This window comes from Cetorhinus maximus, unplaced genomic scaffold (assembly GCF_964194155.1).
Source record: "Cetorhinus maximus unplaced genomic scaffold, sCetMax3.hap1.1 HAP1_SCAFFOLD_568, whole genome shotgun sequence".
NCBI lineage: Eukaryota > Metazoa > Chordata > Chondrichthyes > Lamniformes > Cetorhinidae > Cetorhinus > Cetorhinus maximus.
Genome location: NW_027596510.1, coordinates 224,661 through 242,035, shown reverse-complemented (window position 1 = coordinate 242,035; position 17,375 = coordinate 224,661). Strand labels below are relative to the sequence as shown.

At 41.5% G+C, this 17,375-nt stretch overlaps 1 long non-coding RNA gene across 1 annotated transcript; it reads right to left on the bottom strand.

Moving 5' to 3' along the window:
• Positions 1 to 359: 359 nt before the first annotated feature.
• Positions 360 to 13,374, bottom strand: LOC144674146 (uncharacterized). The gene is made up of 5 exons (XR_013574479.1): positions 13,254 to 13,374; positions 8,793 to 9,107; positions 5,267 to 5,383; positions 2,994 to 3,101; positions 360 to 463 (listed from the first exon to the last, which is right to left on the bottom strand). It is a non-coding gene; the product is annotated as an uncharacterized LOC144674146 (long non-coding RNA).
• Positions 13,375 to 17,375: the final 4,001 nt, after the last annotated feature.

Sequence of the window (17,375 nt, the reverse complement as noted above, 5' to 3'; positions counted from 1 at the left end):
AGTGTTTTTTTTATTTTGATGTCCCGTGTCTCACTGACTCAATGATCTTGCCAGCCTGCATGCACATTTCACATTTCACAAGATTACTGGGCCTTGTGATGAAACTTATAACATGATATGTACTGTAAATAAAACTATTTCACTTATTTATATTATTGATTGCAATTACATGAAAATGTATCAGCCTGAAAGTTTTTAGAAGCGTTTTTATCTAAAGTCACTTTAATTGCTGATATCATCGTCCATGCAACTTAATGGTGTGTTCGTTATTTTTTATACTTCATATTCGAGTGTAGTTATTGCTGAGTGTAATTGACAAAGACCAGAAGGCTGGAGCGAAATGTTTACCCACGCTGAATACTGGAGGAGTTCTCGTCAGGATTTTCCGATCCACGACCTTTGTCCTCCAAAATGTGGCTGGTGTAGTATTCGATATGGTTGTGAGAGTCAATGGAAGCAGAAACTATTAAAGAGAGGGAGAAAATCTCTGGTTCTTGGAGCAAGTATGTATGTCATTATAGCGTCATCACGCTTTGCATGCATTGACCCTCATCAACTACTCCTACATATCTTTCAAAAATTTGCTGAACTGTACTGTAAATTCCACCCCAAATTCCCTCTAACTAATGTTCGATCGAGGTTCACGAGGCTAATATTGTTATTTAAATCCAATTATCCAGACTGGAATATAGGGTTTGGTTTGGCTTTAGATAGCCTGATCATTCTGCATCGATTTTCTTTTTTTATTTGTTTCCCTGAACTTCTGTAGCCCACGAGTTTAATATTTAATTCCGATTCAGTGTTACAGATGGAACATTAATTCTTAGTTTGCATACCTGATTGTAATTCCCCATAATTAATTATGTGGAGATTAATTTGCCAATCGTATGTCCATTGACGCAATTTTTTTAATGGCTGTTTTTAAAACGCTTTCACTACCTCCCAGCCCACCACAATTTGGTCAATCGTTATATTTAGTAAAAAATATCGTTTTCATCCAAAGTCTAAATCGTTCAGATAAATTTTGAACAACAGCGATATTAGCAGGGAAGCGTCTTGAAAACCCATTCCCACTTTATTCCCTGTACATAACTACCCAGTATTGCACACTTTGTTTTCTGTCTTGTAGGCAGCAGGCTACCAATTCTCAAAGGTGTCACTTGACTCCATGTAAAGGTAATGAATGAGTGCAGACAGTGCATTTCATGATCTCCAGATGTCCAAAGCTGTTTGCAGTTACTGGATACAATTCATGTATCGTCACTACTGTAATATGGAAAACGTGGCAGGCAATTTGGCCTCAGCAACCTTCCAGGGGCAATCACAGTGATGTGCTAATTATCAGATAATCTGGCTTTGTGATTTTGCTCAAGTGATATATATTTGTCAGTATACCAAGGGGAACACTCAAGTTTTAAGGTGAAGACATATTGGTCGCCGCTTAAACAACGACTCTGAAATAGAACACTGCCAAGAGGGTAACAGCCGCTCATTTCTTCACCAAAGTGTCAACCTTGATATTTCTCTTCAAGTACTGTAGTGGAACTGGATCCCGAAAGGGATTGACTCAGAAGCAATATTCACACCCACTGGGCAATAGCTGAGCGGTATGCACTTGTCTTATCCATCTGTATCTTAAATGGACATCTCCGAAAAATTATGTATCATACCCACAGAATTTATATCCTCACTGCTGCGCTTAACTATGCTGTTACCTTTTTGAATGTTTCGGTGAGGTTCTTAAAGTGAGAGATCCCATTATGAAATATTTGCTGACTGTGTTTTACTTGGTCTGATGCAAATTTGTACTTTTTCCGTCCTTCGTAACAATTTAATTCGTTTTTATCCCCCCAACGTTCAGACAACGGATTTTCCTTCCCTGGATATTTTCAATCTTCCTATTTAACTGTGGATTTAATGATAGTTATCGGACAGGATCGTGGCACTACCACCGCTTGAAATGAGTTGGTTAACCACTGTAAATGTGCCTCTGCTATCTTATAATATTTTTCTTTAATGAATGAAAGCAAACTGTTCTGACATGTGCTTTTGTTGGTGAGTGTTTTATAACTTTATTTTTAAATTACATTTAAATGTAATTTTGTCATTCCTATCCTTATTTCCCAACGTCATGTCCTCTTACCTTTTACCCCTTGCAAATACTAAAAGAAAAATATTGATTAATATTTCTGATATTTCATGAATGCTGGATCTTATTCTTTCAGTTCCTTCTGGAATACGGCCATGCAATTCTGACCCGCACTTCCCTTTTACCTATAAATATTGTACTAACTTACTAGACGATCCAGGATCATTTCATTGATTAGACGTAATTATCACCGTAATTACATTGGTCGTCTTTCTTCATATTCTCCCTTGTCCTGCTTTGCCAACCCGCCGCATCCCATCATTGTTATTCTTCCCTATGTTTTCGTTATTTCTTTTTTTCCATGTGCTTTTGATCCCAATAGTTTGCCATAGTGTTTAACATATTCTTGTTAGTTATTGAAACATATTCCCTTAGATTCGTTTGAAAATAGTTTGAATGTTTTTTTTTCCCAACACGAATATGCATAATATTGGATAAATTATTCCCAAATGTCAATCTCTGCCCCTGAGAACAGGGGCACTGTAGACTGTCATAGTTGGTGTGAGTGGTTTGCAATGTCTATTCAATAATCTTCTCTCTGTGTAATTTATTCAGTCAGATGTCTAATGGAGGCAGGGACCATTTTGTTTGTAAGTTGGAAACAGCGATCTGCTCGCTATTTTCAAATAAACGGCAAAACACCTTTTGAGCAAAACAGAATTTTGGGAATTTTGAGAAGCTCATTACTCTTAACGCATAACAGACACACACGATATACGGCACTTTCACATGACGAAAGTGAGCTGAATGCCAGTCGTGCCTATTCACTGCACTGACTTAGAAAGCAGCTAAACGGAAAAAGAATTCCCCAGTGCAGAATGGCTTTGCAATGGAAGTTACAAACCTGAGCCACGGGTCAAAGCGGGATCCTTGACAGGCGGAATATCTTCATTTTTTTCATAAATTGCTTGGTACATACCAGTCGGTGAACCCCAACCGCCAGTGACAGAACCTGATGGAGGAAACGCAGAGGGATTAATAATTTGTTGCGTTTTACCATTGTTTAATAATGAAATGTTTGCAACTAATAACACATAGAAGTTGGTAAAAAGGGATGCACAAAGCCATTGAGCTAGCTATGAAGGATGTTTTGTTAAGTAGGTATTTTTACGAGAGAGTGTGTATCCATATATGTGTGCGTGAGAGAGAGTGAGAGGCAGAGAAAGATAGATGGTATGTGCGTGTGAATGTTTTTGTGTATGTGTGAGTGTGTAACTGCATGGACACGTGTTCAACTCCACCAGACTAGAGCCCAGTTTAATTAAGGTTGGAAAGGATGAAAAGAGGCTTTTTCGGGAGAAATCAATTCCAGCTGATCACTCGGTCGTGAGGCACTCGGGGATTTCAGCTGAAGAGAAGCTGGGGGGAAAAAATCGCTGAATTATGATGACATCATTAGGTTGTAAAGACCCGCGAGGAGCTCAGGTTTCTTTTATGTATCACATCAGCGTTAAAATTAATTGGCAGTGCTCATCGAAGATTTGTGTGATTATTGTTCAGATCGGAGTAGTAAGTTATGTCAGGGTACACAATATTGATAAATGGGTGCCGAAGATCCTATAAAAGTCTCACGTCTCAAAACTGTGGATTGGTTCTGGCTACGCAGCTTGAGGTTGGGCATCTGGGCAAGGAAACGGAAGGAGTGGACGGACACTGATTGGATAGAGGTCGATTGCCTGATACAAAATTACTGGGCATTACGTGTAAAATGCTTCCGATAACCTTCTGATCTATGGCTACAACAATTAGTTTCACCTTGAGCCGCAGTGGCGGTGGATCAAGTAGGACTGAGAATGTGGACATTCAAATGACTCTTCCATTTAAATATCACATTTTGCTGTTCAACCGAGTGATTTGAACGGGAATGCTGGCTAAAATCGGTTAACATTAGTTTCCAACATGATAAGTGACAATATATGGAAAAGGGTAATAAAGTGAATCCTCGCCAGGATATGAAGCATGAAGGTGCCCGAAAAAATTGGAGCCCATAGGATTCGAGAGAAAACTCTTCGCTGCTTGTAGTCAGAGTGCGCACAACACAAGGGAGTTGTCGTAGATGCAGGTCAATCATCTTTCAGTCCTGGGACACTAATACAGGAGCACCTCAGTTTAGGGTGCTAGGCCCAATGATCATAATCTGTTTCATCATTGACCATCTCTTCATCTGATGGTCAGGAGTGGGAATGTGCACTGAGGATGGAACAATGTTCACCTCAGCTACTGCAGCAGGCTATGTCCACATTTAGACAGACATGGACCATACCCAGGCCTGACATTCAAAGTGGCGAGTAAAATTCGCGACACAACTGCCAGGGAATGACCATCTCTAACATGGTATTATCAACTGTCAGCCTTTAAGTTTCAGTGGCACTGTCGTCCGTGAATCCCCCGCTACCAACATCCTGGGGATTTCCATTGAACAGAAACTGAACTGGGCTTGTGATATAAATGAGGTAGTGACAAAAGAAGGTCAGGTGCAAGGAAAATTTCTGAGGTAACTCAACTCTTGACTCGGCGAAACCTTTAAACCATCTACAATGGACAATCAGGAGCGTTAGTGAATACACTCCACTTGCCTGTTTGAGTGGAGCTACAACAAAACTCAAGACGTTTGCCACCATTCAGAGTACAGCCTTCCACTTTATTGGCACCATATCCAAAAGCAATCATTCCCTCCACCACCGACGTACAGTGGCAGCAGTGCGTAAAATTTACAAGTTGCAAATGAAGAGTTCAGTAAGGCTGCTTAGACAGGGCCTTCGAAAACCACATCAGCAAACATCGAGAAGTGCTATGGAAGCAGACACATGGGAAAACCACGTCCTGGAAGTCACCCTACAAGCTTCTCACCATCCTTATTTGGATATATGTCGCCGTTTCTGCACGGTCCCTGGGTCAATCATTAAACTCCCTCGCTAAAAGCACTGTGGGTGTACCTATGCAACATGGACTGCGACGGTTCCAGAAGGCAGCTCATCACCACTTTCTCATTGTCAATTATGGATGGAGAATGAATGCAGGGCTCCCGGTGAGGCTGAAATCTCATTCATGAATTTAAATAAGAAATAAAAATATCCGAGATTTCATGTGAAGTCAGTGTTAAGATTTGACTCTCACCTTTCCTTGATGATAGTAGCTGCATTAGCACAATTAGTCCGATTAACTCACAGATCAACAGGATCCCGAGTGTTATACCGATCACAGGAGGGATGGAAATAATTTCATCTTCATGACCTTAAATAAATGTTAAAGACAGATTCAAAAGAGACACTGAATGCCTTGTATTTTAAACGGTCCATCAATCTGAAACACTCAGATTAACTTCAGAAATTGTTAAAAAAATCACGAAAATATCAATAATAGCAGTCTATTCGGTGCATTAGCCTTGACAGGAATATTACTTTTTAATTAGACCAACCTGTGGGTGTGTGCGGAGAAGCTGTCGACGACAAATCGGGACCTATGGGGTATTATGCAAAAAAGAACGATAGAACTTTAATTTAGAAATACATTTTTTGTTCATAACTTACGAATTCATGAGTCATATTTAGCGAACAATGAACAACCACTACTATCCCGGCCCCAGACCACACCGTTCAGAACTACTCATACCGGAACAAATCACACTGGCGTCCACCTTGTGATCACACTTTGATTGAGCAGACGCTGAGGAAGGACAATTGGAGAGAAATGATTAGCTTCCGGTACAACTCACCTCATCGAACCAGATATCACCTTCATCCTGGCCAAAAGCGGCCCCTCCGTTGGCCAATAGAGCAGAGCCACATCCCAGCTGTCTGCAGACAACATTGGCATCGGCCATATCCCAAGAGTCATCACACCCCGTGCCCCACGTGTTTTTGCACAATATCTCCACTCCCCCGGAGCAGTTGGTGTTACCTCCAACCAGGCGCAAACCTACACCCGAATCTGTCAACAAGAATCAATCACTATTATTTCTGCGGAAAAAATACAGGCATACAACTCAGCTAATTGGTGCAATAAAGAGGTGTAATCACCTGATTCTTGACCGCAATCCTTTTCACTGTCCGGCTAACCCTTCGTTATCTTTCCTCCTGTGAGAGGAGACGTGCTGATTCATTTGGACATCAATGTGTGAACTAATACCCGCACATTGGAAGGTTTATTTTGATACCTGAATAGGATGCTCCTGCATCTTCTCTGTGTTAACAGTAGTGTTGTCCCCACGGGTCTGTCCGACACTGCCAAATGGCCGACTCGTGAAAATTACATTCCATCTCATCGAGCCAAATATGTCCCGATCCTTCTCCGAATGACCGAGCGGTATAGTCTATAGAAACCAGGGGGCCGCACTGTAACTGTTTACAGATCACCTCAGCATCATGGCGATCCAGTGCTTCCGAACACAATGTTCCCCAGGTCCCATTGTAGAACACTTCCGCGCTCCCCTCACAGCGATGCTTTCCATTCACCAGCCTCTTTGTGTTCTATCAACGAAACAAGAAATCGCCAGATGGTTACAGTGATAAATGGAATAATGTCAACAGTGCCCCCTCGACCCAAATTGTGCCAGATGTGTTTACTGAATAGAGATAATTATTTCAGAAATGTAACAGAGGCACATGTAGAATTCAATTATACAATAAAGGATAATAAACACAGATTTCAAAAGAGCGAATTATGCATTTACCAAACAATTGTATTACTTGAAGAAGTTTCATTAACATTATACAGAGATAATAATATATATGTAATCCGCATGGAATTTGAAAAAAAACAATAACTTTCGAAAATTTATTCCACAGATGAATTAGGGCTGAGATCAGGGAATATGAAATTAATGACACGGTAGAAAAAGAAGATCGAACAAGGAACAACGCAGGATATCAATTATAATAGCAGGAGTCGGGGCTTGCTGTGCACATGAATTGATGATGGGAGTCACTTCTTCTTAAGATTAACATATAATATTTAGTAAATGGAATTGAAGTAAATGTTCAAAATGAACTACGGCTTGCAGTAAACACCAAGACAGATTCCACTAACTGCAAGCAGACGTTCAAAGACTGCAGGATATGCGTGCCAGTGACGATTTTTTTTCAGTACCTATTAGAATAAAGGCATGTACGTTTGGTGGGGTGAATTGTACAGATGCCTTGACTGTGATGTTTGATAAACACACGAAGGGAAATAACAGAGTGGAACTCAGCTCGGGCCAGATGAAATCATATAAGACTCATGTGCAGAATAAGCAGCAGTCAGACGCGTTGAGCGGTATGGACAGTTCATGCGCAGTTTCTGCGCCATGCAGTAAAATACCATCTATATGAAGCTTCTCTTATAAAGGGAATGAGTCCATGTAGGTCACCCTTACCTGAGCACATGATCTTCAGATCTTCTTTTTGAGTGCAGAGGGACATTGCCAGAGAAACGATTACTCCCCTGAACAGTTCAAGCCTTCCAGCCAAACTGGACCTGACCCTGGTCCACAAGAGGCAGGAATTGTTACGTCCAATGCCTTTCCGCAAAGCAGTTGTTTGCAAACTACGTCAGCGTCTGCCAGGTCCCAGTAATCATCACAAACTGAGCCCCAGGTCCCGTTGTAATAAATCTCCACTCGGCCTGCACATGGACTTCCACCGTCTGACAGCCTTAACTGTTTGTGATCTGATGCAAAAAATACAGTATTTATCCTGATTTTTCGATTACGCATTTATCTCAAAGCTCAAATTAAACTATTCGATATTATCAAGCAAAAGTAATAAAGAACATTTAACTTGACTGTGACAGGTAACTGATTCTATGGTTGAAAACATGTATCTCAAATTACTTGAAGTAAACAATGTGGAGTGCACAAATATTTCAGATATTCCGACACCTGACTTCTACGATATTCTGGCTTGCAGTTCACCTATTGTGTGATCAATGCTGTGTGCGCTGTTTCAACGTCAATTCAACTTTTCGTATTCACCGTTCTACCCAAACTACTTAAGAACATGAATTGTACACACCTTTTTTTTTCCCTGCACGTATCTCGAACTCTTATTTCACTCGATTTCTGAATATCTCGCTATTTTATATTAGTAATATGGAAAAAAAAATGCTGTAATACCTCAGGAGGTCTGGCAGTATCAGTGGAAAAAGAAATCAAGTTGGCGTTTTAGACAGACCTTTCGGAGAAGCTCAGCCTTCTGCTGTTGAAAGGCCTGAATGTGCCGCGGTATTTCAAGGATGGAATAATCCAGATACGCCATGAGCGGACTGTCGCCCTGTGCAGTTCATTAACTGCAATTCTGTGAAAACGTTTTTAAAGTAAGACACAAATTCACACCAAGCTGTAACGCCTCTCATGACACCACTGCGTCTCCCCCTCAAATCTCCCGCCGACCACGCGCGAACAACTGGAACACACTGTCCCAACCGTATAGTCAGAATTTCCTTTCTGATGGAAAATTGAAAATTCGGTCCTTAATAAATACGCAGCAAAAATGCATGTCCTGATTGTTGATCAGTTCTGTCCGTGCCCACTCTCTCCGCGTTACCGCTCCAATATTAAGTAGTTTGATTAAAAGAACTCGAGGAACAATTGAAGTATATTCACACTTTCCTCCTTATTAGATATTTATATTTATATTCCTATAAAAGTGAGCTATTTATTCACCTGAACACAGAACCCCGACGCCGATACTCCCATTGAGAGACGAATTAATTGCAAATGAGCTGCAGTTGCGGAGATGCAATTCGTTTCCTCCACACTGGACATCATTCAACCATACAGGCCCTTCACTCTCTCCATATTTTGATGAGTTATAAGCGGCAATTGCGACACCACATCCTAGGTGCCTGCAGACCAAGTTAGCATCATTGATGTCCTAGAGGCTGTCCTGTACTCTGCCCCAGCGACCTTTGTGGTAAATGTCCAACCGGCCATCACAGCGGCTTCCCCCATTCGTCAATCTCAGTGACCAACTTTCATCTACAAGAAGAAAACCATTGAGAGCAACGATTAAAGTTCAACAAAATAATGCACATATTATTCAATGTAACCTGGGCAATAATTGGTCAAATAAATGTTCTGTTCCTGGTGCCAAGTTGAAGCATATCACAGGGAGCCTGCTGAGCTCTCTGGGGCGGGACCGTGAGCAGCCAGCATTCGTGCTCCATTACTGGCGAAATGACAAAGGTGGAAGGAAGGATTTACTCCTGCCGATGAAGTTTAATGATGCTGCCTACATTCTAGCAAGTTGCCATCAACGGAGTAATATATTGATAATATTCAAATATCGCAGCACAACATACAAGAGATGGAACTGATGAAAAGGTCGCGGTAGAAATGGTGCATGAGATGGCTAATGAAGTTCATGTGACTCTGTGATCTGTTGTCATGGACTTATGGACTCAGTTCTGTGAAGAAAGGACAATTGGGTGCTTCCATGTGTTTCACATGAACAAATAATGGGGTGATGTCCGTCTGGTTTATTTGTTGGGCAGTCTGAACGAATTTGGCAAGGATTTTGGAACGAGTAGATAATGTTAGAGAGGAAAACCAATCTGCTCAGAAAACTAGAAACGAAATATGGCATTAAAGGAGGAAATAGAGTAGTCTTATTCAATAAAGGGCTAACAGGGATTGTAATAGAGCCTCAATTAGATTTACCGTTCAGGCGACTGAACATACATTGTGGTACATAATTTTCGTGACGTGCAGGTGCAGGTATCCACCTCTGAAAATGATTCACGATCGAAATGGACAATTGGCTTAGACAAGTACAGGAATATGCAAAAACCCAAAAGCTCCCTGGGTGATAAAATAGATGGGGAGTATGGTGAAGCAGGCAAAAAAAAATGCATGTAATATTGAATTTGGATAATGCAAGTGTTAACCACGATTAATGTACATTAGCCAGAGCGTATAGAAGAGTCCCACTAAATTAAAGTGGATCTTACAGTCTTATAATGCTGCTCAATGATGGTTAAAGAGTGGGCAGATGAAACAATGGAATTGTTAGTTATTTATAAAGAGGAAGAATTAGCTTCGGTAACTGATGTTGAACTTGACGGGACACATCGAATGGATGAGATGTAATCAAGGAGCATGACCAATGTCAGAGTCTAAATCGCCAGATAATGGCCATAATGTCGCAATCCTTCTTCAATGCCGATAGCTGTAGTTTACAAATACTAAACCCTTGTGCAAGAAAGGGTGTAAAGTTAAACGTAGTAACTACAGACCAGAAAGTTTAATTTTGGCTTTGGGAAAGCATTTTTTCATGGAAAGATACCTTGGGTCAGATGTAAGAGACCATTGAAACATTGTGGGTTAATTACCAAACCAGGCCGGATTAGTTAAGAGTCAGTGGCATAGGACGGAATTGCTGGATTAATTTTATGATGTTACTGAGAGTGTTAATCAGGTTTATGCGGTGGATGGTTTTTTGATGAACTTCGGCAAAGTGCCACGAAAGATGCTTGTCAGAAATGCTAGCGCCTGTGGAATAAAATAATAATGGCTGCTTGGAGATGGAATTGCTGTTTGAAAAGCAACAGGATGTCGTGTTCAACGTTTCTATTTTCAATGCCGGAGAAACGGAACATTGCAACTGGCGGGAAACTCTGATTTTCCGTTAATATATTTTCGTCACCCAGAATTGATTGTAAGGGGAACAATTTCAATTTTGTTTCATATTACACGGCATTTTGAATTGTTGTAAATTATGAAAAGGATCAATTTCAAGCGGACACTGAGAAGCTGTTAGAACGTGGGGGGAGGGGAGTACCAGATGAAATTCAGTTGAGGGAAGTTTCGGTTGTCCACATTTGTCGGATGTAAAGAAATTCATGTTTTAATTAGATAACCTTTTTTTCAAAGCTATCGGACACCTCAACGCAAGTTACAGTCATTGAATTGCTTGGTGAGTTTTCGTCACTGTTGCAATGTAAGTAACGCCGCAGCCATAATGGGCGCAATAAAATCGCACAATCTGTCGTCTAATAATGATCAGATGAGCTGCGTTGTTTGATGTTAACAAGGGATAATATTGGATAGGACACCGGGGGAGACTCCCGGGTTTCCCTCAAAGTAGAGTCATGCTTAATATTTTTAGTAACTTTCACTAAAGAATGCAGATATGGCATCGATTTTACCTCTCACCTGGAACACGACAAATGTTAGAGGACAGCATTCCCTCAGCACTGCACTTCATTCTCAGACTTGACTTATCTGCGAAATAACTTGAGTCGGGCTGTATCAGGCCTTCTGCTTGAGAAGTGAGAGTGTCATTAAGTGAAGCAAGATTGTCACACGAAGGACGAGTAGTAGTAAAAATAAGGAACGGGATCATTTCTAAAGGAGAGTCAGCAGCTGAGGAACCTCGGGTGCATTTGCACAAGTCATTGTAGTTTACAGCGCAGGTTGCAAAAAGGCTATTATGGTTACGAGTTATTTGGTTTATTACTAAGGCACGGAGTATACTGCTGGGAAGTTATGATGATTCGCTTCAGCCTCAACTGGAGTAATTCATCCATTTATGCACTATACACTTTAGGGAGGGTTTGAAGACATTAGAAAAGATGCAGAAATGCGTAAAAAGGTGTGTACTGAGATGATAACCTTACTTTTTCTCCATAGTTTGGAGAAGCAACGAATATTCCATTTGGGGAAGGAACGCTGAAAACCTTAGGGCTCTGAACAAAATGAGACAGAAAAATTGTTCCCATTAGCGGAAGGATCAAGGGCGACCAGTACAGAGTTATGGTAATAGACAAAGGAAATGGTGAGGTAAGGATGCTTATTTTGCATGGCGTGAGTAATTATTTTCTGCAATGCACTGTCTGAGAATGTGGTGGATGAGGATCTGCAATGCATGCCTGAAATTGTTGTGAATAAGGATCTGCAGTGCAATGTCTGAGAATGTGCTGTATTAAGATCTGCAATGTTCTGTCTGAAATTATGATGGATGAGAATCTGTAATGCAATGACTGAGAATGTGAGTGATGAGGACCTGGTATGCAATGTATGAGAATGTGCTGGAGAACGATCTGCAATACACTGTCTGATATTGTGGTGGGTGAGGATCTGCAATGCTCTGTCTGAGAATGTGGTAGGTGAGGACATGCTGCACGCTATCTGACAAAGTGGTGGATGAGGATTTCAAATGCACTTTCTGAGATTGTGAGTGATGAGGATCTGAAATACACTCTCTGAGATTGTGGTGGATGTGGATCTACAATGCACTGCTTTAGAATGCGGTGGATGTGGATCTGCAATGTATTGCCTGAGAATGTGGTTGGTGAGGATCTGCAATGCACTGCCTGAGAATGTGGTGGATGTGAATCTGCGATGCAGTGCCTGAGAATGTGGTGGATGTGGATTGTAATGCAATGCTTGAGAATGTAGTGGGTGAGGACCTGCAACGCACTGTCTGAGAATGAGGGTGATGAGGATCTTGAATGCACACGTATGAGAATATCTGGATGACGATCTGTAATGCACTTTCGTGAAATGTGTTGGATGAGGATACGGGACGCACCTTCTGAGAATACGGTGGATGAAGATCGGAAATACACTGTCTGAGATTGTGGTGGATGTAGACCTGCAAGGCAATGTCTGAAAATGTGGCGTATGTAGTGTATGTATGTGGTGTATGTCTGCATTGCATTGTCTGAGAATGTGCTTATTGACGATCAGCAATGCACTGTTTAAGATTGTGGTGTTTAATGATCTGCAATGTACTGTTGGAGAATGTGGAGAATGAGTGTCTGCAATGCACTGCCTGAGAAAGTGAAGGATGAGGATCTGAAATGAGGGTGATGACGACCTGCTATTCATTGCCCGAGAATATGATGGATGAAGATTTGAAGAGCACCATCTAAGAAATTTGCTGCGAGGATCTGAAATGCACTGCCTGAAAATCTGGTGGATGAACATGAATCGTATATTTAAAAATATAAGTGGTCAGATATTTGAATGCAAAATAATGCAGGATTATTTTAAATTATCAGGTGTGTGACTGGGTGAGATAATTTTGCAGAGAACCTGCACAGAAAGGACAGGCCAAAAGGCTGCTTTCTGTGCTGCACAAGATTATCTTACTCCATGATTGAATAGAATGAGAGGACTCACCTGAACACATGACACTCGAGTCATTTCCATGTGAGCAGTTAAAACTTTCCCCGAATGTAACCAGACACTCCGACAATCGGGATTCCTTCCCGCGGCACCTATAATTTTCCTTCCACTCCGGGCCGTTCCCTTCCCAAAGGGGCAGTTTCTCTGGATTTCCTTTACCGCCCCGCACTGAAGGTGCTCACACACCACACTGGCGTCCTCTAAACCAAAGTGAACATCACACAGCATCCCCCACTGCTCTAAGTGCAGCACTTCAACACGGCCGGAGCACCTGTCCACACCACCAACCAATAGGGTTTCATGGCTCCCTGTTTTGTATAAAAATGCAGACCAAAGCAATTTGAAAATCACCATGAGAATAATTAAATTGAAAAACGTAACAAAAAAGAAAAGGAGAAAATTAATAAGACCATTTTGCACTGCACTGTTTTCACATCTTACCGTTTGCTACCAACTGAAATGCTAAATGCTCTAAAAAGAACGTGTCTATTTGCTCAACGTTCACTTCTTACTTGTAGTTTATCATTTGAGTCATGAATGTTGTCCAGGATTTGCTCTGTGTGTTCCTGGGCTGCTTCCTAATTTGATGAATTGTGAATGGAGGTGAGCACTGAGCAATCATTATCAAACAACTCCTCTTCTGAACATAGAGTGTAAAGAGGGACAGCAATGAAACAGTTGAAGATAGTTCGACATTGATCAATAACTTAGAAAGCGCAGTTTCCGTTTAATCTCCCTTGAGTTTAGTTTTAAAAGACTTATCCAGTTTTACAATTGCTGCCCTGTGAAATAAAATCCAATAATGTGTTAAACTGCTGATGAATCAGTTCTGATGTTGATCAGGTGAAGTCCATGTGCCCGGATTTCTTGGGGGCAGGTTTGGAGAACTTTCTGCATTTCATCCAGTAATATAACGCTGTTAAGATTAATCGCTGTAATTGTGTCGTGCACTGCACTTAACATATTTGTTTAAAATCCTGTGCTTTTTTCGATCTCAATATCGAATAAATTTTGAAACGAATGGTCAGTGCAGTTAACATCGGGATCCTTTTTGCAGCTAATCCCCGTGCTGCCCCATGACTTAGACTCTTCCTATGCACAGAAACCTTCCTCCCAAATTCCCATTTCACAACGTGTAAAATATCAGCCCAAATATTCCGTCCTACGGCCTCTCGGAAACCAGAGGTACCGCAGAAATGAGCATGCAGTCCCTGCAGAAATATTGGCGCCTTGAACTATGTGTGAATAGCCCGGAATATTCAACTTCATTTGGGGAATTCCCCTGCTCCCTGGGATAGTTAACAAATGAGCTTGGATCAAATACTGCGGCGTGCTCTGAGGTTCTCCCTGGGTTCGTTAGCCAGGGAATTTATGAAGGGAGGGAGAAAAAACAATACATTAAGAGCCGGGAACTGAGCAACCGGGCTCCACAACCGCTCTCACTGAATCCCTCAACAGCATCCCGAACCATCCAGGTGAGCAGCGAGGGAGAGGGTATTTTGCTTGCGGGATTTTCCCAACATTATTCCCTCTCCTCGGAAGGTTCAGGTCACCTCAGAGCAAGAAGCCAGCAGCGTATACAAAGCGGGGCACAACCTGCCACTCCGGTGTGAGCTTATTTGTTAAATTAAAACCATTTTTGAAATGAATTTATTATACTCATAGATTCTAATTGAATAAAACATTAAGTCCAAATGGACTATCCTGACCTAACTGTCATTTTTCAGCTATGAGCAGTCCCAAAATACCATTTCCGCCATTATTCCAGGGGAAATAAATCAGACCCGACGTGCGATGAGAACAGAAAATATGTTTGCACCTGTGCATATCGCGCTGGCGTCAGCCGTGTGTGAAAAGTAATAGTGACCCCAGTTAGCAGAACAGCACTACCGCAGGGGGGCCTCGTTCCCGCTGCACTGAACATTCCACGTCACAATGGGTCCGGTGCCTTCCCCAAAGTGACCTCCGCCCCGGTGCAGAGACCGCGGTCCCGCAGCCCAGCTCCCGACACACAACAGCGGCGTCCTGCTGGTCCCAGCTGTTACCAGGCACAGTCCCCCACTGCCCCCTGTAGTGAATCTCCACTCCTCTTGCGCACCGACTGCTCCCGTTCGCCAGTCTCAGTTTCACTTCCTCTGCAAAATACAATAAAATGGGCAGAATTACAACCTATTTAATCTACCAGCCCCAACTAACCGGTCTCCACTTTCTTCAGGTCAGAGCAGGAGAATTTACATAATTTACCCACAATTTCCCATTGAATTATATCAAAAGTGTCAAACACAAGGTTATAATTGTATTCAACCCTTTAAACGAATCGGTAATAAGTGGGAGAGATGCCCCTTCTGGGACATTTGGTCGATACGTTCAGAATATATTCCAACCCCCAGAGACCAGGAGATGGACGTGACTGTACACGCTAACTGACTGATTGGCGGAGAGTGAGATCCAGCCAGGGGGCAACTTGGAAGCTCCTTCTCAAAGACTGCCCCACCCTCCCCCAACCACCAGAACTGTAACGTCACGTGACCTCTATCTCTGGCTGGATGTAATTCGCGAATTGGTTGCCCATTTGGGATCGGTAGCAGTATCAGTTGTTATTGACCTTCACCTCCCCAGTCATGGTCGCTCTGCATTAGGCAGCAATTGTCCCTCAACAGTGTTAAATTATGAAAGATTATCGGACTCCAGGAAACATTCCATTCCACCCTGAAATGCATTGGGAGAGCGAGTTAATCATTGATGAAATCGGTACTGGAATTGTCTCCGACAGTTTGTTTTAATTGACGGAGAGTGCACAGGAAGATATCAGATAATATGAAAATTGAGAGTTATTAACTGATGGATCAGCCTGACTGCTCCCAGTTCTGCCTGAAATGAAATGGAATGTTGAGAATTAAAGTTTCATGGGATAAGAAAACAATGAAACGGCCAGAAACGTTATTTCTCAAAAGCAACAGCGAGAATATATTGTCCTTTTTTGAATATAAGGTTTGCAGTAACTTGGTCCTAAAATAATTCACAAACACCCACGTTTCCATTATTATCTGAAGGTAGATTTCCCGTCGATTTTCGAAAGAAATAACCCCTCGGTTTTTGATTTCATCTGGTCTCCATAACTAATGAAGCATCCAGTACAGCCTCAGCAGCAAGTTCGTGTTATTAACCGGTCACCGTTTACCCAGGAGATCCCGAAAATACCCCATTACACAGATCACCCTTTCACCATCTAAAGTCCCTCTAACATACTATCGATGATATCTTTACATCACCCACCTTCGGCGCCCGATAGCATTGTGAACTGCATGTTTCTTGGTCACTTTCCATTTGTTGGTTTCACATCATTGTGCGTTAAAATGGGTTCGGGTTTTGATTTTAACCAGGAGGATTTTCGGCTATATTTATACTCCCTGCTAAACGTTTTATAAAACATCTCATATGGATTCCCGCCCTCAGTTTGATTTCTGCAAACCCGCATGATTTATGTAATCCCTGCACAAAGCCAACGCCTACCTAGACTATATAACTCAGGAGTTTGTTGGGGTAGTCTTTGTTTGCCTTGGTAATTGCAATGGCAAAAAGACTCAAGAAGCTGCATACCAGCTAGGTCATAACAATCTCCTTGATTGGCAGTCCAAACATCTCCTCATTAATACCTCATGTGCAAGATGCACAAGATATGAATGCATCCTAAATCCTGATATAAAGCGGCATAAAAAGAAACGAGTTTGAGAATTCAGATCTGATATCTCATTAACTACAAGACCCTATGTAAAAATAAGTATGAAGCATTTGGAAATGGTGGACAAACATACATGTTCACGCAGATAATATCCACATAAATGTCTGCCTTAGTAAACTTGATTTTAATTTAAAAAATATATGACACTCCACCCACCAATAAAAACAAATAATCAAGCATGTTCACAGGTTAATTCCTTGGAAAATGTGAGATCTTGTGCTCTCCTCAGCTTTCATCATGCAATTAATATTCATTAGAACCATAATTATCCTATCACAAACAACATTGATCGATTTCAATTTACAATTTAACTTTGCAAAATTAACAGTCATTGTCCATATTTCCAAAGTTCAAAAGTCTATTTGAAATCTTTC